The 21,987-nt window shown below is 42.6% G+C and overlaps 1 protein-coding gene across 3 annotated transcripts in view; it reads left to right on the forward strand.

The window, feature by feature from the left end:
- Positions 1-21,987, forward strand: part of SVIL (supervillin) — a 231,567-nt gene that overhangs the window by 50,765 nt on the left and 158,815 nt on the right. For all 3 annotated transcript variants that reach the window (XM_034643768.1, XM_034643767.1, XM_034643766.1), the window contains exon 2: positions 12,562-12,662. The gene's annotated coding sequence lies outside the window, so the exon portion shown is untranslated. The remainder of the gene's footprint in view (positions 1-12,561; positions 12,663-21,987) is intronic.

Here is a 21,987-nt window from a genome sequence, read left to right on the forward strand (position 1 = left end):
TATGGTTACTTTCGGGAGCTCGTTTCCTTTGGATAAAACCTTTAAAAAACCAAAAGCAGACTAAGTTTATAAGGTGGTTTCAAATATGGGTGGTTCCAACCGGATTGAAACATTTTCCCACCAATAGCAAAAGATTGAAAGTGGTGTCTATGCCTGTTGTCTCCAGGGGTCCCCGTGCTCGGTGTCCCCAAGTGTGTTTTGATCTGGTTTCCCATCAGGCTCTGTGGTATTGAATTAGGATAAGAGGGAGGAAAAGATGGAAAATATGGGAGTGATATCTTCCTGGAAGACGTTGTACATATTAACAGGCTACAGTTAGGCCAATCAAAACAATTTGAACTTTTCCTTGTGTTTTGGATCCCGGGCGCGAATCTAGTCTTAGATGAAACAGATGTGATCTGGGACGTGCACAGACTCCCATAACGCGGGCTTCGCTGGCCGCCCTGCTACTGCACCTCATTCTGACTTGAGGGCACCAACCTTAATCCCCTTGTGCCTTTCTGTTCTGGCCTCTTCCTAGGTTAGATGCAGCTTTGGCAAACTCAGCAAGAGCTTCCTCAACATAGAAAGCTTAGGGCGTGAGCGTCTGGGTGGTGCAGTCAGTTAGTGTCTGCCTTCGGCTCAGGTCATGATCTCAGGGTCCTGGGATCGAGTCCCACTTCAAGCTCCCTGCTCAGTGGGGAGTCTGTTCCTCTCCCCTGCTCATGTTCTCTCTATCAAAGAAAGAAAGGAAGAAAGAAAAGGAAGGAAGGAAGGAAGAAAGAAAGAAAGAAAGAAAGAAAGAAAGAAAGAAAGAAAAGAAAAGAAAGAAAGAATCTTTAAAGAAAGAAAAGAATTCTTAGGACAGCTGAAGGACATAATGTGAGAAGCAGAAAAATGCTTTGATGGGGATTATGTCAAGCAAATAGTGTTTATTATATAAAAGACCTTAACATGTAAACTAATTAGAGTCTTATAATTTGACTTCTGTTTCCCATTGGACAGAGCTCTTTCATAATGTGAATGTAGTAAAGAATAACCATATTCTTCAATCCTGCTGACATTCTTTTCTTTTAGGAAGAATTAGATACAGGGGCTCTTCAAAGCTTTGTGGATATATTTGATACAGCTTTGAAGTTTTTATTAGCTTCACTGGAAACCTTTGTTTCCTGGAAAGTTCACTAATGGAATATATAGTTTCTTACAGAAATCCATTTCTTAGCTGCATATAGTAAATAACCTAGTCAGTGGGGATGCTGTTATAAGATAAAATTAATATCTAAACTGCTCCTGAGTCAACTCTTACCCTGTAAAGCTTTTAAAGTCTTAGAGACTAATGATGTTTGGGTCCAAGTCACCCTTTCTTTATCTCAATTCACATCTCTAACTCCCTGGTGGGAATGTAATGTGTGTTTTCTGTGGACTCGCTTGGCTGCTACTGCATACAGGATGAATCTGCATGGTTTCGGCACCTTGCGTCTTGGTCTGTGGCCCCATCATGCACCCGGCTGCCCTGCTGGTTCCTTCTCATCTCCTCCACGGTCACCCCCCGTCCAGGGCTGACTCTCTGCCTGGGTGGCTGGGGTGACCTCCTGTCAGGCTCTCTGCTTCTTCTGGTCCACTTCCCCATCTGTCTGCCCCTAGAGCCTGTTTTCCTTAGCGTAACTACAGTTAATCTTTAAAACTAAATCAAGATCATGTCACTCCCTTGCCCACACCCAACAGTGGCTTCTGGTAACCCTGACCAAAACCCAGAGTCCTTCTTTGGCACAGGGCCTGTCCGATCTGTGCCAGCTGTGTCCGACCAGCATTTCCTGCCAGCTCCCCAGCCACTCCTCCTCTCCTTCACCCCCGTCCAGCCACACCAGCCACCTCGCTTGTCCCTTGGACACCCAGTCACACTCCCATCTCAAGACTTGAGGATTCGCACTGTTCTCCTCTCCCCTGCCTGACCATTCTCCTTCCCCGTACTCACCAGCGTGCTTCCCCAAGTTCTTCCAGGTCTCTGCAGGGATACTTGCCCACTTTATCTAAACTAGAAGCTCCTCATTCTCTTACCCTGCTTCCCCCATCCCCCAAGTGTTTATAAACCTACAGTCTGTCATCGACTAATCAGTTTGTCTGCTTGTCCATTCATGTACTTACAATTTGTCTGTCACTCCCAAGCGAACGTGAGCTCCGTAATGACAGGGGTGTTGGTTTGCCATTGTATCTCTCATGTCTAGCACGCATGGGCGATCAAGACGCATTTGCTGGGTATTGAATGAAGGAAAGCACCAGAATCTTGCATACTGTTTTTAGTCTGCATGTGTAGACCAAAGCATAGTGCAGCTGCATTGTTCATAGGACGGTGATGTTCGTGATTTTCCTGCCTTACTAAAGGTTTGCAATGAAAGTCAAGGTTTATTTTAGATTTACTTCTTGCCTAAAGATTTTAGCAGAAACCTTGGTTTACCTTCAGGGTAGTTCAACGTGTAAGGGATGTAGTGCTTGAACTTTTTGGTGATTTAATGGTTTTGTAGTGACCACCTGTGTAGGGAGACGGGACCGTGGGAGTCTTACCTGCCTACTTTCCTCAGGGATCGTCAGGCACTTACTTAGCATGAGGGGAAAGAGGCACTTTCCAAGTCTGTTTTTAATACAGGAGAGTTCCCACAATTATCTAAGGACTCAGAGTTTACTTTAAGATATTTTGTATGCCTAAAGGAGCTTTTTCTTCTACAAATGAGCAACCAATCATCTTACAAATATCGTGTGAGAAGAAATTGGGAGTGGGAATTAATAGAGGAAGTTCGATAAATGATTCATAGAACTTTGTAGAAGATAAGAATAGCCCCATTCCATGAGATAATTTTGTTGGCATTAATTGCTGAGTGCTGTTTTTTTTTAAAGGCAGATTTATTGATGCATAATTTACACACCCTAAAATTCACTCTTGAAAAGCAAACGGCGGCATGTTTTGATAAGTGCATACAGTTTGTAACCACCACAATGAAAATACAAATCTCCGTCACCCTAAAATGTTTCTCATGCCCCCCTGTAATCGGTCTCTGCACTCAGTTCTCACCCCTGGCAGCCCCTGGTCTGTTTTCTGTCCTTACAGTTCTGCCTTTTCCAAATGCCCTATAGATGGAATCATTCAGTCTGTAGCTTTTTGAGTCTGGCTCCTCTCACGTAGTTTAAGGCACCTGAAATCCAACCACATTGTTCAGTGACTTGTTCCTTCATTGCCGAGTAGTATTCCATTGTGTAGATAGAGAGCGTGCTTATCCATTCACCAATTAAAGGACACTTGGGTCGTGTTCACTTTGGGGTAATTATGAATAAAACTCCCATGACATTCATGTACGGGGTTTTCATGGGATCGTAAGTTTTCATTTTCCCTTGGATTAATACCTAGGACCGGGATTGCTGGGTCAGATGATAAGTATATGTTTAAACTTTATAAGAAAAACAGCCAAACTGATCTCCAGAGTGGCTGTACCATTTTTTGTTCCCACCCCTAGGGTGGGAGGGTTTCATGAGCTGCTTTTTCATCCTCAAGTGCTAATGCCCGAGTGGCTTTCTTCCTTGCAGAGAGACCTCAGGATTTATCCCTTCCCTTTATATCCTTTCAATTTTGTGTTCCAGTCTCTTCTACTTGGACCTTTAAGTTACTTTTATTTAAGTCCTTCAGTTCTTCACTGTCAGGTTGAGTTTCTTTTTTTTTCTTCTCTGCACGTACCACGGGGCCTTACATTCAGTAGATGCTAAGTTCGCATCTGATTTGGTTGTCATAAAGCAAATTAAACTGATCTCAAGGGTAATGAGCGACCTTTGTCAGACCTCAGAGCAGGGGTAGCAGGGTCGTGGGGCGTCTGCATGACAGATGCCTGCCGGACAGGTTGAGCGCTAACCGCAAGACCTGGGGAGAGAGTCCCTTTGTTTCCCTTCTGTCAGTAAGGTACCGCCCACCAGGTGCGGGATACAGATGTGCATTTGGACTTTCCCAGTGGTGAAGATACATTTTCCCCTAAATAGAGAAGTCAGAAACTAATCTGTGTTATTAAAATTTTCATAATAATTTATATTATATTTATAGTAATATAGTAATTTCTACTAACCTGTGTTAGATTTATCATGGAGATACTGATGATGAAGTGGGTAGAATCTTGTGAAAAGCTTTTATATTTCTTAAAGCTTTGAAATTATTTTTAATCCGGGATGCAGCATAGCGTAGTGAGTAAGAGTGAGGACTCTGGGGCCAGAAATGCTAACTGGCCACCTGTGTGACCTTGGACAACCTTTCTGTGCCTTAGTTTCTTGATCTGTAGAATGGGGATACTAATAGCAGCCAGGAGTGGTGATGAAGTGGTTAATATACAGACAGTGCTTCGAACAGGGCCTGGTAAATACTGAGTGCTCTAGGAGTATTAGTTGCTGCTGTTATTGTTATTAACTAAACTTTCCCCCCAGTACCCTGAAAACGGGTGTTTTTGACACAATTATCACACTTCCACAGTTGTCGGATATGAGATGCTTTTCAAAGAATGATTAAAATTCTGCTAACAGTGAGGATCAGAGTTTTATGACATTATGCGAAGCAATATCGAGTTGATGATTATCCTCATGTATGTGATTTATACCTGATTTGTTGACTCACGTCACATTTTTTTTTTAAGATTTTATTTATTTATTTGACCGAGAGGGACAGCCAGCGAGAGAGGGAACACAAGCAGGGGGAGTGGGAGAGGAAGAAGCAGGCTCCCAGTGGAGGAGCCTGATGGGGGCTCGATCCCAGAACGCTGGGATCACGCCCTGAGCCAAAGGCAGATGCTTAACGACTGTGCCACCCAGGCACCCCCTCAGGCCACATTTTAAAGCAGTATCAGCTCTCTGGTCTAGCTTACTTATTTTACTTTTGGAGGCTCGGGAGGAAGTTGTGATTTCCCAGGTATGCTGTCCTCCTCCATCAGAGAGGTCGTCCCTGCTTCCTCTGTCGGAAGGATTGAACCCACCATAGTTTGGTCAGTTAGAAGTTCCAGCACATCTTTAGTCTTCTTCGTAATTCTTTTGGTTGCTATCTCCATTCAAAAATGGTTTCTTTTAGAGGTGCCTGGGTGGTCCAGTCATTAATCAACTGACTCTTGGTTTCTGCTCAGGTCATGATCTCAGGGTTGTGAGATCGAGCCCCGCCTTGGGTTTTGCCTGCTCCGAGCAGTCTGCTTGAGATTCTCTCTCTCTCTCTGCCTCTCCCACTCATGCTCTCTCTCTCTTTCTCTCTCTAAAGTAAATAAATCTTAGAAAAAAATGGTTTCTTTTAGTACTGCTGAGCAACTCTTCCCCTGATGTTTCTTAATAGTGGACAGCTCTCCAAGGAACAGACCTGACCTGGCTTTCCCATTTGGGACCTGTGGTTTGTGGGAGTCCACGACGTTGCCTCTGTGTTTGGGGGCCATGCTGCAGGACCAGAGCGTGTGGTCCTGGGGACCAGTGAGCACACATGCAGCCAGCAAGCAGGTCCATCCGTGCCCACTCAGGGACAGGTCCATCCCTGCCCACGTGTGCTCCTGGCTCTGACAGAGCGCTGCATGGCTCACGTACTTCAGAATTACCACAGAGGGTGAAGGAATTTATATGGTTGTAAGCATTGTCTGCGGGTTACATCATGCCTCACATGTGCACTATTAATTTATGTGTGTATGTATCTATTTATTTATTTATATTATAAATCCAGCATAGTTAATCTACATTGTTATATTGGTTTCAGGTATACGGTATAGTGATTCGACAATGCTATACGTTAATCAGTGCTTGTCAGTCAAGATGATTGTGGTCATAACTGTACATAATCCCCATCACCTATTTCACCCACCCTTCCACCCTCCTCCCCTCTGGAAACCATCAGTTTGTTCTCCATAGTAAAAAGTCTGTTTTTTTCCCGTTTCTCTCTTCTTTTCTTTCTTTGTTTTGTTTCCTAAAATCCACATATGAGTGAAATTGTGTGGTCTGACTTATTTCACTCAACATTAAACTGTCTAGATCCATCCATGCTGTTGCAAATGGCAAGTTTTCATTCTTTTTTTTTTTTTTTTTAAAGATTTATTTATTCGACAGAGATAGAGACAGCCAGTGAGAGAGGGAACACAAGCAAGGGGAGTGGGAGAGGAAGAAGCAGGCTCATGGCGGAGGAGCCTGATGTGGGGCTCGATCCCATAACGCTGGGATCACGCCCTGAGCCGAAGGCAGACGCTTAACCGCTGTGCCACCCAGGCGCCCCTCATTCTTTTTTATGGCTGAGTAATATTCCTGGGTGCATTTGTATGTGCGTGCATGCGCGCGCGCGCGTGTGTGTGTGTGTACCACATTATCTTTATCCATTCATCTGTCAGTGGATGCTTGGGCCGCTTCCTTATTTTGGCTATTGTCAGTAATGCTGCAGTAAACATAGGGGAGCATATATCTTTTTGAATTAGTGTTTGTATTCTTTGGGTAAATACCCAGCAGTGGAATTACTGGATCATATGGTAGTTCTAATTTTAATTTTTTGAGGAACTTCCATACTATCTTCCACAGTGGCTGCACCCATTTGCGTTCCCACCAACGGAAGCACTATTACTTTAAATGCTCCTAAGTGGCTGTGACTTACAAAATATAAATCTGTGAGGCACATTACTAGGTTCATAGTAGACTTTTGACATTATCTTATTAACCACGCAATTGATGGCAGAGGGCAGATACAAGAAAAAGTTAACATTAGAAAGGGGCTTCTCATACTTAAAGCTCTTGACATGCACCCGGAAGACATTACTTCAGGATGAAGCTGTGACCCAGAGGCAGTTAGGACCCATCACTTCCCTCCCTATCACAAGGGCTTATAGGCAGAGTATAGAGAGGGAATATGCCCATAGTGCGTATTTTTCTTATCAGATGCAGCTTGCATATCAATAGGCTTTTTATTTGGTGTTTGTTGTTCACTTAGGAAAAAAAGAGCAAGGTTAGCATAATAATCTTATTTTTGTGTAAACATGCACGTATGAAGTCAGTGGAGAGCAGTAGAAAGTATTTGTGTTCACCAAGTGCTGAGTCACACGGATCGACTGTGTCTAGGAGTCCAAGGGAGGGTCATGATACTGTGGTTGCTTTGAGCCCACTGCAATCCACTGGGAAGCCCCCATTTACCTCTGACAGAACAGTGAGCACTTGGTTCTGTGAAGGGTCTTAGTTCTCTTTTTGTTGTGGCAGCTGTAACTCTAACAGTGTCTCCTGGAACTGCCTGTGGAAATAGACCCAGGTGATGGTTTTCAGACTGTTGAAACTTAAGGACTTGGAGACCTTGGAGAAAGTCATGATGCTTTTTGAGGCACACTTTGAAATGTTGAAATGTTGCATCCTGTTTTTCTGTTTTGCAATTTAGCACATTATGTGTTTTGTATTATATATGCAATTATATATATGCATACGTATACAATGTGTATAGACACATATACACACATATATATTTAATTACTAAATATAAAGCTGGCTCTTACTAAATATCTTAGTTTGGGCTGTTACAATAAGAATGCTATGGACTGGGTGGGTTAAACAACAGACACGTATTTCTCACTGTTCTGGAGGCTAGCAAGTCCAAGATTGAGGTGGTGGCAGGTTCGGTGCCTTGTGCGGACCCTCTTCCTGGTTTACAGACAGCCACCCTCTTGCTGTGGCCTCACATGGTGGAGAGCAGAGAGAAGCACCAAGCTGTCTCTGTTTGTTCTTAAAAAGACACTCATCGCATTATGAAGGTTCCACCTTCATCACCTAATCACCTCCCAAAGGCCCCAACAAAAAATATCATCACCTTAGGGACCAGAAATTCAACATGTTAACTTCAGGGGACATAAACATTTGGTTCACAATATATATTTGGGTGTTATAAACAATATAAGGTCATATTCACAAGGACACGTGTCTATCAAATAGCAAGCTGAATTTTTCTTCAATGTTTGCTACTTGTTTATGCATTTTGTGGTTGCTACAAGGCAAGTGCTAGAAGGCACCAAAGATTTTGAAAAAAATACATGACAGAAGGTAAAATTGAGAATTCTGCCCCCTTAACTTAATTTTTACATTTGTGATTTTAGATAATTACCCACATCCTTTGGATTTGGAAGCTTAACACCTCCCAAGGTTTAAAAACATAAGAGGACCTGATGCTCCCTTTTAAGACCTGTTGCTGTAATGGGATGTATGCCGTAATAGGAAACCTTCCGAAGTAGCAGCAGAAAGCCCATCAAGTGGGAAACATGTCCCCCTAGGAAGATAGCCCCAAGGACAGCAGGGTGGTGGAGTTTCTGGATCTCACCAGGGAGGATTGAGGTGCTTATTTTAGCTCCCTCTCCTTCATGTGTCCCCACGTCAGTTGCTATTTTGATGGTGAGCATCTTCCTGCAGCTGGTGGCGTGCTGACTGCCAGAGCCCTCGCAGGGGAAATGAGCTGCCCTGTGCCCACTGGTACCCCTGTCAGTCTTTCAGAATCTATTCTTTGAGCATTGGCTTCATGCCTATGAAATACCAAAATCATACAAGATAAAAAACCACAGTCTCATTTTAAAGAAAAAAAAGTGCATGAGCATATGAAAGCATATGACTTCTCTCGATCAAGAGAAGTACAAAAGGATATTTACAGTTGAATCATACTTTGGGATGCATTAGTATACCATTACTCGGTGAAGGCTACCAATATTCAGTTCATGAGGAATCTAGTATTTAGGAAAATACTCACCGTTCTATGGATATTACCCTAATGCGCAAAAATAGCACATGCATAATAGTTCAGGATGACAAACTCTCCTATTAATTACTTGACAAATAAAATGGGCCCATGGTTAGTACTATTAAAATGGTCTATTATTTGTCCTTTAACCAAGATTTTTGTATGCCTTCCCCCATATTAAAACGAAACCTAGATGGTCCTGGTGTGTCCTTTTTTCTTTCTAAAGTCATCTCAGTGGACCCAGTGATCTTTGAAGGGAATCCCCCTCCCTCCCGCAGTGTCCCTGCTACCCTCTCTCCTGTGTCACCTTCCTCCTGTTGTCATTGCTCAGTTGCCTCTAACCTTGGCTCCTGTACATGACCAGTCCAGTCACTTACTAATGGTTTTTCCATCAACTTGTGTGGTCCTGGAATTAATGCTAGCAGAATGACACCTCAGACACCAATATAGTAAGTACATATCTGAGGGGTGACGGAATGGGACTGTCTCCACACAGCTACAGACCCATGGTGACGTCTACACGTTATTGTGTAGTTCCAGTCAGTGGGTGCCTTCTAATAGGTACACAGTCTTGTTGAGCTGGAGGAATTTTGTTTATTATTTATAAATGTTCAAATAATAACGATTACTATTTTATTATTATTATTGTTATTATATTACTGCTACTCTGGCTAATCAAATCCTAGATGGTTGAGAATTAACTATAGTGGTCATCTATAATTAGATAATTAACATGAATTGGAGAGACAGAAAGCTCACTGAGGAAGAAGTAAGACAGTCAGAGAAGGGTCTCATGGAAATGGAGACATCTAAGCTGAATCCTGAAAGGTATCTTGAGATTTGTATGGGGGTAAGAAGGAAATGCCCATGGTGCCTGAAAATCGTTTTTTTTTTTTTTTTTAAGATTTTATCTATTTATTTGAGAGAGAGGGAGAAAGAGAGAGTGAGCAGGAGAGAGAATCTGAAAAGACTCCATGCTGAGCACAGAGCCAGATGTGGGGCTCCATCCCACGACTATGAGATGATGACTTGAGGCAAAACCAAGAGTCAGTTGCTTAACTGACTGAGCCACCAGGCACCCCGTTCCTGAAAATATCTTTAAAAACCTTCCTTCTTTGCTGTAGGCATCCAGGAAAAGAAAGATGGGAGAAAGTAGCCAGAGTGAAAGTGGCTCTAATGGAAGCCTGCATCTGTAGGATCTGTAGTAGGGGCCCGCCATTGGATGCCTGGTGGAGGAGGGTAAAGGCCCTGCTAAATGCTCTGGACCTTGAGGCACCTGACACTGTAGTAAAGTAGTATGTGAATAAAACTCACCAGAAATGTCCCTTCATTGTGGGCACCTCCATCGGCATGTTCTGTCAAACCTGTCTTTTGAAACGGAAGATAAAAGTATGTTTTCCTCTGGTGTATCTTCCCTCCAGATACAGTTGGTCTAGAATTAGTCACAAAGTCACGTGGGAGGTTTTGCACAGGGGTTGAGAATCATCTGAAAGCCTGGTGAAAGTTTGTTTTTGACCAGGAAGAAATACTTCAGAAGGATGGAGCGAGCCCTGGCAAGATGAGCCAAGACCTTATGGGTCTGACCTTGACTTGGGTGCCCCTTCCTGCTGCACATTGATTCTCCTTTCCCCATTGCCCTGTTTTCCTCTGGAATTTTTGCTGCTGTTATACAGGTTTGACTAGTTTACTAAACTTCAGCCTGTCACTTAATTTGGACTCTTTTCTAATTGTGGTTTTGCTCTTTTCTTTCCCCAAGTTATCTTGAGTGCATGAAAGCTGATTTATTGTTTTGTTTTCTTGTCAGTTACTAAATGATGAAGTTTCATGACCTAGTGACTATCCCTTTGTCTTTGGGCAAACTGGATTCCTAGAACTAGTGGTGGAGGTACAGGCCTTTCAAACTCCTTCTTGGTCCTTGGGCTCATGATCTCCACTGTAGAAATTTCTTTCTTCTCAAACTGCAGTTGTAGAGTTCCAGGGGGGCCCTTTTGCACACTTAAGCTTGAGAACGCCTGCTCTACAGGGTGCTTGACGGACATGGGCCAAGGACAGAACAGACATGGGAGCCTGGTCAGAGAGTAGAGCCCTCCAGGAGGGAGAGATGAGGATTTCTTCTCCTGCCTTCACCTCTTGGCTTCATTTGGTTCTCTTGGCCCTTTTCCTTTTGAATAATTTCATTTTGCATTCCTCTGTGGCCAGTACAGAAAGTGGGTCTCCTTTTCTAAAGCAGGCAAATTCTTCCTCAGTTTAGTATACTAAGGAGGGGCCCTGGGGGAAAGGCAGGCTTAAGTTGGTCTAGCCCAGTTCACAAGGCTCCAAAGGTTTTTAGTAATAAGCAGATTTGTGGGGGAGGAGGGAAAAAAATTTTTTTTTTTTTTGGCACAAAAAACAGTCTACTTAAGTCCAATAGTTTGTCTGTGTTTATTACCACAACCATCTTTGTGGCTTTAAGTAACGAGTTCATAGCTGTCCGAATTTTACTGGGCAGGGGTGACAATAATGGGTTTTTTTTGCTTTGGGGGAACTTCACGTGCGTTCACTCCCGTGTGCCCCCTCATCACCGCAAGATGATTGCCTTATAAGTTGCCTCAGCATGGGCTTCTGGAAGGAACCCCATTCTCTCTACACGAGTTAAGTAAGATAGGATCAGACACCATGCCTCCCATATGTTTCTAAAAACTGAGGATTGATGCCAGCTCTGGTCCTTTACAATGCCGGTGTGTCATTGGCTCCTGTCCCATCCAGGGCCTAATGTACTTGAGTGAACTCTTTGCTAAGATGACTTTTTCAAAAGGTAATACAAAGGTGCTGAACAGACATTGGGAGGAGATAGGAGGAAGTCCCTCAGTAGCCTGAAACAAAAGGTTTTCCAAAGCCAATGCTGTTTTACCACTAACCAACTAACCACTAACCAACTAATAAATCTAGGGGCTTTCCTCTTTAGTCTGGGATCTCAGGGCTGAAGCCTTGCTTGTATTCAGTATCCCTCTCCCAGGCTGAGTCTTTGGGATGCCACACAGGCAGTCAGCCATTTTGAGTGTAAGGAATGAACCATTACCAAACGAGTTATCTTGTATGTAGATTACATGCAGCTAGGAAAATCACACGGGGAAATATACACATGATGTAGTCGTCCTGTGTTGTACTTCCAGTGTGAGTGGGGTTTTCCCTCATTCCCCAGTCTGTGAGGAAAATAGATGGTAGAAGATTTTCTCTGCCTGGAATTAATGGCATAGACCAAGTTCTAACCCAGTCACTCACTCTGGATGCCCTAGAGGGCTTACACTAGTCTCCAACTTCTGTATTCGGTATCTCTTTTTCTAAGGAATTGGGCCTTTGTCAGTTCCTTCTGGCTGTACATATCCAACTCCTTGATGAATTCCAATCCTATCCTTCTCTGTTTTCTTGTCTCCCTTTGTTACAAGGCTTCTTTCCCAAATCCCCTTATTTGGATCTGATGGAAATTTGTATTTTAGAAAGTACTCATATTTACTCAAGCTAATTCTTGCTATTAGACCAAATGTATAAAATTTCAGTCCCTATGGAAAAATTAGAGCTGTGGAGAACCGTTGCGTTGAAATGACTTTATTCACTGGATTTAAGATGAAGGAAAACAAATTTTTATTGAGTATTTTTTATTAAGAGGTTTAAAAAGGTACTCTAACCACTGCCTGTGATTTGTTGTAGCTGACGTAGGTGACTAATTGAAAGAGTAAAAGCTCTTTAGAAGCAGAAAATGAATCACAGCAGTGTTTCCTGCTTTGCTCATAATGTGTTTGTCTTATATTGTTTGCTATTTTCTTTCTTAGATTTCAAAGTTGAAATTTTTCTTTCCTCCTTTTCAGGGAGAGTTCGGATAGATGACTTTGAAGACTTACAGAATTGATATATGAAGATTTTGAAGTCATTCTGCGTCTGAAGCTATGATATAAGTATCAGCATTACAGTAAGTATTTAGGAAAGAAATATGGTTTTGTGGTTAACACATCACTGGCTTTGCCTGCATCCTGAGAATGCAGATTGAGGTACTCCATGAAGAGTGAATTTATTTGAATCACATTCAAGAAATCGGAGCTCTGAGAAAATTAAAGCTCCCTCTGTCATAAGTTACAGGACCACAAACATGCAGGGGAGAGAGGAGCCCTTTTGATAGTTGGAAAAATCTTTATATCTCTCTAGTGTCCTATGGGCCTTTTAGGAGCTCCAAGAAAGAAAAGAAAAACTGAATATTGGGGTTTTCTTTTTGTACTGAGCTGAGGCTATGGGAGAGACTTTTTTAGATGAGAGTGGAGCCGGGCGCAGAAAGGGGAACAGAAGCACCCTTCTGGGAACTGTGCCTTCTGGACTGCCTCTCTGAGGCAGTATTTCTCAAAGTGTGTCCCCTGGAACACAGTTCCCTAGACTATTAATGCAGTGCGGACAGAAATGGGAAGATGGGTCTGTGCTCAGATGAGGTTAGAAAACAATGAATTAAAGTTAAGTGACCTTTTTTTACTGAGGATCTCAAAAACAAATGAGCCTTGTGAGTCTCATGGGTACGCATAGTCAGCAGTACTAACCAGAGTCCTCTCCTGTGGGGCATCTTGAGACCGTTTCTTTGTTCATTGAATAGTTAATGAACACCAGCTGTGCATGGTGTTAGATACTAAAAATATATCAATAAATGAGATTGGCAATGCTTATATACAGGTAGCAAATAAGGTAAGAAATAAGTAAGAGCAGTTACTGATAGATGTGATAGCAAATGATAGCAAATGTTTAAGAGAGTGATGTTGGGAGCTAGGGGACCTGGGTTTTCAACCTGACTCTGCCACTTATACACTGTGTAACCTTGAACAAGACACTTAAACTCTCTTTCAACTTCCACATGTATTAAATGCTGCTAATAGCATCTACCTAGTAAGGTTGTTGGGAAGATTAAGATGGTAAATACATGCTGGCAAATACTAAACCTTATACAAGGGTTATCAGAATTTGTACTTATAATAATAATGGCTGAGTGCTTTGAAGCTTATGATAGACTGGGGAGGAGATAGTGGTGGATACAGACTTTTGAATAGGATGATCCAAGACTTCCTGAAGTAGGGATCCATAAAGATGAGAAATACTGAGCTATGGAGACAGTATAGAGAGTATATACAGAAGGAAACACAAGTGTGAAAGGGTATGTCTTATGGAGAGAAAGCATTTGACAATTCCAACACCCCTTTAAGATTAAAACAACATAAACAAACCAAACAACAACAACAAAGTAGGGATTGAAGGGAAGTTCTTCAACCTGAGAAGGGCATCTGTGAGAATCCCACAGCTATCATCACACTTAATGTGAAGGACTGAAAGCTTTTCCCATAAGATCAGGAACAAGACAAGGGTGTCCACTCTCATCATTTCTATTCAATATTGTACTGGAAGTTCTAGCCAGGGCAGTTACGAGGGATATGGAATAAAAGGCTCCTAGATTGGAGAGGAAGAAATAAAACTATCTTTATCTGCAAATGACATGATCATGGATTTGGAAAATCCTAAGGGATCCACTACACTATCAGAACTAATAAACAAGTTCAGAAAGGCTGTAGGTTATAAGATAAATATACAAAACTAAGTTTGTTGCTATACACTTATAGTGAACAATCTGAAATGAACTTAAGAAATATTTCCTCCTCTAATAGCATGAAAAAAAATTACTTAGGAATAAATGTAATCAGAGAAGTATAAAATTTACACCCTTAAAACTGCAAAACATCATTGAAAAAAAATTAAGGACAGTTTAAATAAATGATCAAACAGCTCATGTCCGTGGATCAGAAGACTTGCTGTGGTTAAAATGGCAGTACTCCCTAAATCGACCTGTAGATTCAGTGCAATCTCCATCAAAATCTCAGGTGGCTTCTTTGCAGAAATTGACAGACTGACCCTAAAATTCACATAGACATTTAAGGGATCTGAAATATCCAAAACATCTTGAAAAAGAGCAGAATTGGAAGACTTACCCTTCCTGATTTCAAAATTTAATATAAAGCCACAAAAATCAGGCCAGTGTGGAACTGGCATAAGGATAGACATATTTTTGTGATAGAACTTACAGATCAGAAATAACCCCATACATTTATGGTAATTGATATTTGACAATTGTGCCAAGAAATTCTTTGGGAAATATTCTCTTCAGCAAATGGTCTGGGACAGCTGGATATCAACATGAGAAGGAGTAAAGTTGGACTACTACGTCACACGATATATAAAAATTGATTCAAAGTGGATTGGAAGGCCTAAATGTAAGACCTAAAACTGTAACACTCTTAGAAGGCAACATGGGTATTAATCTTTACGACCTTGGGCTAGGCAATGATTTTTTTTCGAGATACAACACCAAAAGCACAAGTGAAAAAGAAAAATAGACAACTTGGATATCAACAAAATTAATCAAAAGATGCTTTCAAGAGAGTGAAAAGACAACCCACAGAATGGGAAAAAATGTTTGCAAATCATGTAATCCAGTAGGGGACCTATATGTAGCATCCATAAAGAAGTCTTACACCTCAATAATAAAAAGATAACTGAATTAAAAAATACGCAATGATCTGAATAGACATTTCTCCAAAGAAGATAGGCAAATGGCTAATAAGCACGTGAGAATATTCTCAACAGCACTAGCCATTAATGAAATGCAGATCAAAGCCACAACGTGATATTACTTCATAGCCACTATGGAAGGCAGTAACAAGTATTGGTGAAGATGTGGAGAAATTGGAACTCTCATACACTGTTGGTGAGAATGCAAAATCTTTCCAAAGCAGCTGCTTTGGAAAACGGTCTGGCAATTCTTCATACAGTTCAACAGAGTTGCCTTATGATCTAGCGTATTCACTCCTAGGTATATATCAAGATAAATGAAAACGTATGTCTATATAAAAATGCAAATATTCATGGAAGTATCATTCATAATTGCTGAAGATTGGAAAAAACCCTGTTTGTCAACCAACAGACAAAATATTGTATATGCATGTGATAAGATGTTATTCAGCTGTAAAAGAGAATGGACTACTGACACATGTTACAGTATGGATGAATCTTGAAAATATGCTAAGTGAAAAAAGCCAGACACAAAGACCATAATGCAAAATTCCATTTATATGAAATTTCTAGAACAGACAAATCTAGAGAGACAGAAAGATTAATGGTTGCCTAGCACTGAGGTATCTAGGGAAAAATTGAGAGTGACTGCTAATGGGTATGTAGTTGCTTTTGAGGGTGATGAAAATATCTAAAATTGATTTGATAGTGCTCATACAGGTCTATAAATATTCTAAAATCACTAAATTACACACTTTAAATTGGTGGATTGTATGGTACATGAATCATATATCAATAAAGCTGTTGTACGTATAAAAAGGGATACGTCGTAGACACGTAACCATCAGCACTTGGTGGCAGCTGAGATATAGGGAGTGAGGACAAGGGAGGAATTAAGAATGACTCCCAGATTTTGGCCCTGGCAACGTCTGAGGGGAGTAAACACTGGGGGAGGAGGTTTTGTTTTGTTTTGTTTGAATGGGAGGGCCAGCTTTGAGAATCAATTCTGTTACACACATACTAAGTTTGAGTGAGGTACCTGGTAATTATCCACATAGAGATCTTAGGTAGATAGTTGAATGTAAGTCTGGAACTCAGAGGGGCAATCCCGAATGTAGGTAACATTTAGATGATAGGTAAATCCATAAGTAAGGATGAAAACTCTGTGTGTGTGTGTGTGTGTGTGTGTGTGTGTGTTTATGCACAAATGAGGCTTAGAATGAGATGGAAGAGAGACACAAAGAAACCTGAGAAGGGGTCAGCCAAGGAGGAAGGAAAGTAGAGGGGTGTGAGGTCATGAAGCTCAGGTGAAAGGAGGACGATGTCCACAGAGCTGGTGCTACTGAAAAATCAGGAAGAGGAGGACAGAAATGTCCACTGGAATTGCCAAGATGGATGCTTTCGATGACCTTGGCAAGAGTAGCTCACTGGTGGAGACTCCAGAAAAGTGGGTTAAAGAGGGAATGTGAAATGCTAGAGTTGAGAGAGGTAGGGCAACTGTTTTTAGAAGTTTTGCTGGAACCACACTCTGGTGAAAATTGCTCTGGGATCCTTTCCTGCTCTGCTGAATCCCTGGAGTGCTGGTAGGGTTTGAAGGCCATCTCTTCCCTTGGAGCCAGCAACTTCGGGTGTAAATTCTGCATCTAGGAAGCTGCCAACTTGTAGGTTGGGCTGGGGCAGGAGAGTAGCGCTAGGCTGGGGTCCAGAGAAGAGTGTCATTCTTTGCTTTGTTCTCTGATGGTTTTGATTTTCTTTTATTTTGATTGGGAGAAAGCCGAGAGGAAACTTTTATTAATAATGTGCTTTTTTGAAGTTTAGATTGAATTGTTTAAAAATCATCATTTGAAGTCAGAGAGAAAAGGCAGTCCATGTTTTTAGATGCAGCAAAAGTCCTGGCTATACACACTGCTGCTTTGTACGTCTTCAGCCATGGGTGGAAGTCAGTGCTAGAATCACCAAGTTATGCGAGGTGGAGACAAATGTGGTAACTTTCTCAAAAGGCCCCCATACAAATGCCTGAGGAAGTTGTGTTTCATAAACCTCAAAAGTGCATTGACTACGCATCTTACTGTCTGCATTAGCACGTCCTTCCTCCGTGCTGCTTTACTAGCTCAGACTGTGGAAAAGCACTGTTTTAAGATACATGCTCCTTCAAGCAACAACCCAGTCTTTACCTTCTCTTTAGAAAACCAGCTGCTACTTAGACTATAATGCCCATTTAATGTTTTGAATAAACATCGTGTTTTAAGCACATGACTATAGGCTGTTCATTTTGGATGAGTCCAAGTGGTGCTGTTTGTTTTTTCTTTTACAAGATGTGCGTGTGTGTGTGTGTACGTGTGTTCATGCTTGTGCGTGCATGTACACATACTTTATTAAGTCGGGGTTTTAAAGTTATATCTGAGTGTTCTTAGTTCAAATTTCTGCCTTTTCTTATGTGGAATATAAATGATCTAACAGAAAACTATGTATTTGAAATCCAATGTGTTCCAACTGGCTTGGCATGAAATTAGAAAACATTAGAAATTAGAAAACTTTTTAAGCCCTGGTAAAGGCTCTTTGTAAGGCTTACTTTTGTGTGCGGTTATTTATTTATTTATATTTTTAAAATATTTTATTTATTAATTAGAGAGAGAGGGAGAGAGCGCGAAGGAGGGGCAGGGAGAGAAGCCCAAGCTAACTTCGCACTGAGCGTGGAGCCTGATGCAGGGTTTAATCTTATGACCCTGAGATCATGACCCAAGAGGAAACCAAGGGTTGGCCGCTCAACTGACTGAGCCACTTAGACACCCCTGTGTGTGGTTTTTTTAAAGAAACTTTTATATGGTCATTATCGTTTGGTTGTGTTTCATTGCATCTGCGGGGGACGTGCACTGGCAGATTTTGAAGGAAGAACATTTCAGTATTACTTTCATTCAAACGTCCTTTTTCTTAATTTGTTCTAGAGCACAGGGTTTTTCACTTAGGATTATAAGAAAACAGTTTAGTGGTGTGTCCTGCTTGGTTAGAAGTAGATTGTCATACACGAGGAAATCACCAGCTTCCGAGAAACGCTGACTTGACAAGCCCGTCTTCTCCGCGGCTCCCCGCCCAGGTGTAGAGATTTTACTAACTTGCGGCAACTTCCAATCATGGGAGAATGAGAGTGCTTATCTGGGAGGAATCTTTTGAACTTCAACCTATACTTTTGCCTATAGGGCTAGGCTAACAGAAGCTTTTTTTTTCTTCTTTAAGATGTATTTATTCATTTTAGAGAGAGAGAACGCGCGTGCGCGCCGCAGGGAGGAGCAGAGGGAGAGGGAGTCTTCCACAGACTCCATGTCAGCACGGAGCCTGACTCGGGGCTTAACCTCAGGACCCTGAGATCAGGACCCGCGCTGAAACCTAGAGCTGGACGCTTAACTGGCTGTGACACCCAGGTGCCCCTACCAGGCGCTTTGATATTCTGACTTTAAAAAGAGCAAGAGAAAGTGACTGCAAAGAGAGGGTCTGCTCTGCGCTCACGACTGCTCCTAGAGAGAAGCTGGCTTCAGGCACTCACCATGACTGGGGGCAGACAAGGTCAGTTTACAGGGTTTTTCATTGTTTTCAGCGAATTGGGGTGTTAAGCAGGTGCTATTGACCACATTTTAGATCGTTTTACGGAGGAGCACTGATTCCGTGTTTTTCTGCTCAGGGTGGGTCTGTGCACCTTACTTTGTTTCTCGAAAACGTCTTGTGTGTCTTGGGATGCAGCCAGGCCTGTGATGTGGGTGGTGTGTGCTGTGTCACAAACCTCAGGCCCCGAAGCCTGAATGTTGCTTTGTCAGATCAGAGGAGTGTATGAAACAGGCGCTAGCCTCTGGGAGACGCCGGGAGGCAAACGTAAAAGTGATGTTCGTGAATTGATGTGAACAGAGACTTTGGGCAGATTTTTTTGCAACAGGAGGAGAGAAGAACAGAAGAAGACGGGTAAGGGACTTCTGGATTTTCTGAATAACCTTATACGGCTGCATTCAGAAAGCTGGTTGACATTTCATGGGCTGCTGGGGGCCTTATACTCTCTTTCGGGGCCGTGTTGGGGAGCAGTGATTTTTGGATGTTGATAATGTACTTAGCTTAGAGTATTGCAACGAAAAATGCCACTGGTTTGACTTTTTAAGTAAAAATACAAGTTCTTAAAAAACTGCTGTCCGACTACCCAAAACTGGGAGGTGTGCCGCTCTCTAAATAGGAAAAACAAACAAGCATGTAAAAATCCTAAAGGAATCTTTTTTGTGATCTTTTCTTAAACCCAATGTAAGATGTAGGCCTTGTTTAAAATAAAATTTGCCATAGAATGGGAAACAGAAACCATGGAAGAATGTAAATACACCTTTGGTCTTCTGTTTCTTACCTACACACACAGACACACACGCACGTGCACACACACAGACCCATTCACACCTATATTTGCATGAAAAATAGGTAGCGAATGTCTTGAAGGACAAACAGAAGGTACAATACAATTAAGGGGTTGAATATAAATTGGAAAGAGTCCTAACTTTTTATTTCACTTTCATTTGGAGCCTTTTACTAATTCTCTTTGCTGGGTTTAGGCTTTTCAAACATTCTTTGGCCCTGGGAGGGAGTTGTATAACCATAAAACTTGAGAATCCTGGCCCTAGAATAAATGTTCCTTTAAAACCCCAAGGACAGAAAATTGAACACAGCTGTGCAAAAGAAAAAAGCAACAACGCCCGTGATGGTTCAGGGCTGCGGGCGCCCTGACCAGCTTCCCCAGTGCACTGGGGCTGTGGTTTCTTGATGGTAGACGGGCAGCTTCAGTGTTCTTTTTGCGAATTTCAGGAAAAGGCCAAGACCTTCCTTCAAAACTGTAGTTTCTTCTGTTGCAGTCAGGAGAACATTCTGCTAGGGGCTGTGATCTGTCGCCCTGCTTGTCCTATGTATATCCTGTCCTTGTCCCCTGGGGACGATGGGGGTTTCTAATCATTTTTGAGATGCCGTGATTCTGCAGGCCTTATGGTTCCTACTTATAAGTAAACCCCGGAGCCTGAGCAGTTTACATCAGAGTCGGGAGATAGAACACACGAGGTTTTGGGGCCCCAGAGTCCCTGTCCTCTGCCCTCTCAATAAAAAGCTATAAAGCATGGTCCTGGGAACATAGCATTGTCGTTCCTTGCTTCTCCGCCTCTGGGATGAAAACCACAATGTTGCCTCTCTCATGTTGGCCTGGTGGGTCCCGCTGTTTGGTTTGTAGCCCACGGAGGAGCCGTGGCCATGGACCCTAACCTCTGCACAGCCTGGGGTTAATCATTTTGCTTTTTGTCGGGCCGTGTAATGATGATTCATACTTCTTCCTCTACAAGATTAGATTACTGTAATTTTCATATCCTGGACTGTTCACTAGGGATTTGAATGAATTCTTGCTGGTATAGAAAGCAGTATCGTGTTTCTGGGGAGAAAGGACTGAACTTGCCTACTTGGCCACCATCAGAAAACAGTTAGGGGGGGCGCCTGTTGTGAGCCTGACTCTGGAAGGTAATCCTGGCTTTGGGACTTACTACCACGTCAGTGAGTTCACCATAAAGGCTTGCAAGTGGGGTTTGGCGTGCACCTGGCGCAGGTGCAGTGAATTTGCATACATGACGCCGTGCCTCAAGGATCAGAATGCAGGGAGTTTTGCAAGGAGTTCTGTACTGAAATCAGGCACTGCTTCATGAGGACAATCTTGCCCAGAGAAACATTCAGGAAGGAGGTAAACTCATTCAGGTTCGTGGAATAGTCTACCCAGAGCCAGCAGGGATCATGGTCACAGACTGGGGAGGTGGTGGTGGGAGCAATGAGGGGTAAAGTAACCTTGGGAAAAAACTCTTTTTTGGCCCTCCCCCTTTCAACTATGCATTATTCTGTCCCTTCGGCAAGTATTTATTGGGCACTTACTATATCCTAGGCACAACTGTGGGCCCTGGGGATTAACAACAGTCTACAAAACAGACAAAAATCTTGGACTTGATGGAGCTCACGTTCTCAAGGCCCTGGCCCTGGGGGTAGGGAGGTGGGCTGGAGAGGGCCGTAACCAGAGCGCCGTAACCAGGCATTAGAAGTGCCTGGTACAAGTCCTAAACAAAACAAAGGCAGTTGTTTAGAGACGTGTTTGCATGTATATTCTCTCTCTTCCTTCTATGGCACGTGTGCCCTCTGTCCTGCTAGCAAGATTGTGGCCATCTTTAGCGGAGCCCCTGAAGGGAGTTCTTCCTGCATGCTAACACGTGGTCCGTTCTAGTCTAAGGAGGCCAGCCCGTGACTGCAGGGGCTGCCGGGGGTCTGTCTGCTGCGGACCGAGCCACTGGTGGAGGGGAGCTGCATTGTGATCAAGTACCCTTATCATTGTTTCCAGTCCTATTGTGGAGTGACTCTGACTCCAGAATGCCTTCAGTTGACATACGTTCTTTCTCCCTGGACCCCCTTCCTTTCTTTATTCCCTCTTTTCTTTTTTTTCTCTTAATCCTCTCCATTCTTCTTGGGCAACTCTGAGATGGTGCTTTGCCTCAGAATTACAGAATCTGTTTTTCTGGAACTGGTTGGGACCCTAGGAGTCTTAGTCTAAACCAGCAATTTTTGGTCCCTGGACTGAAGGCAAGCGTTCACCTGATGCGGTGAAATGAGAAATCTAAGAAAATGAAGTAAATGTTGCATGAAGCTGAACTTCCTTATTTGAT

This window comes from Ailuropoda melanoleuca, chromosome 15 (assembly GCF_002007445.2).
Source record: "Ailuropoda melanoleuca isolate Jingjing chromosome 15, ASM200744v2, whole genome shotgun sequence".
Lineage (NCBI taxonomy): Eukaryota > Metazoa > Chordata > Mammalia > Carnivora > Ursidae > Ailuropoda > Ailuropoda melanoleuca.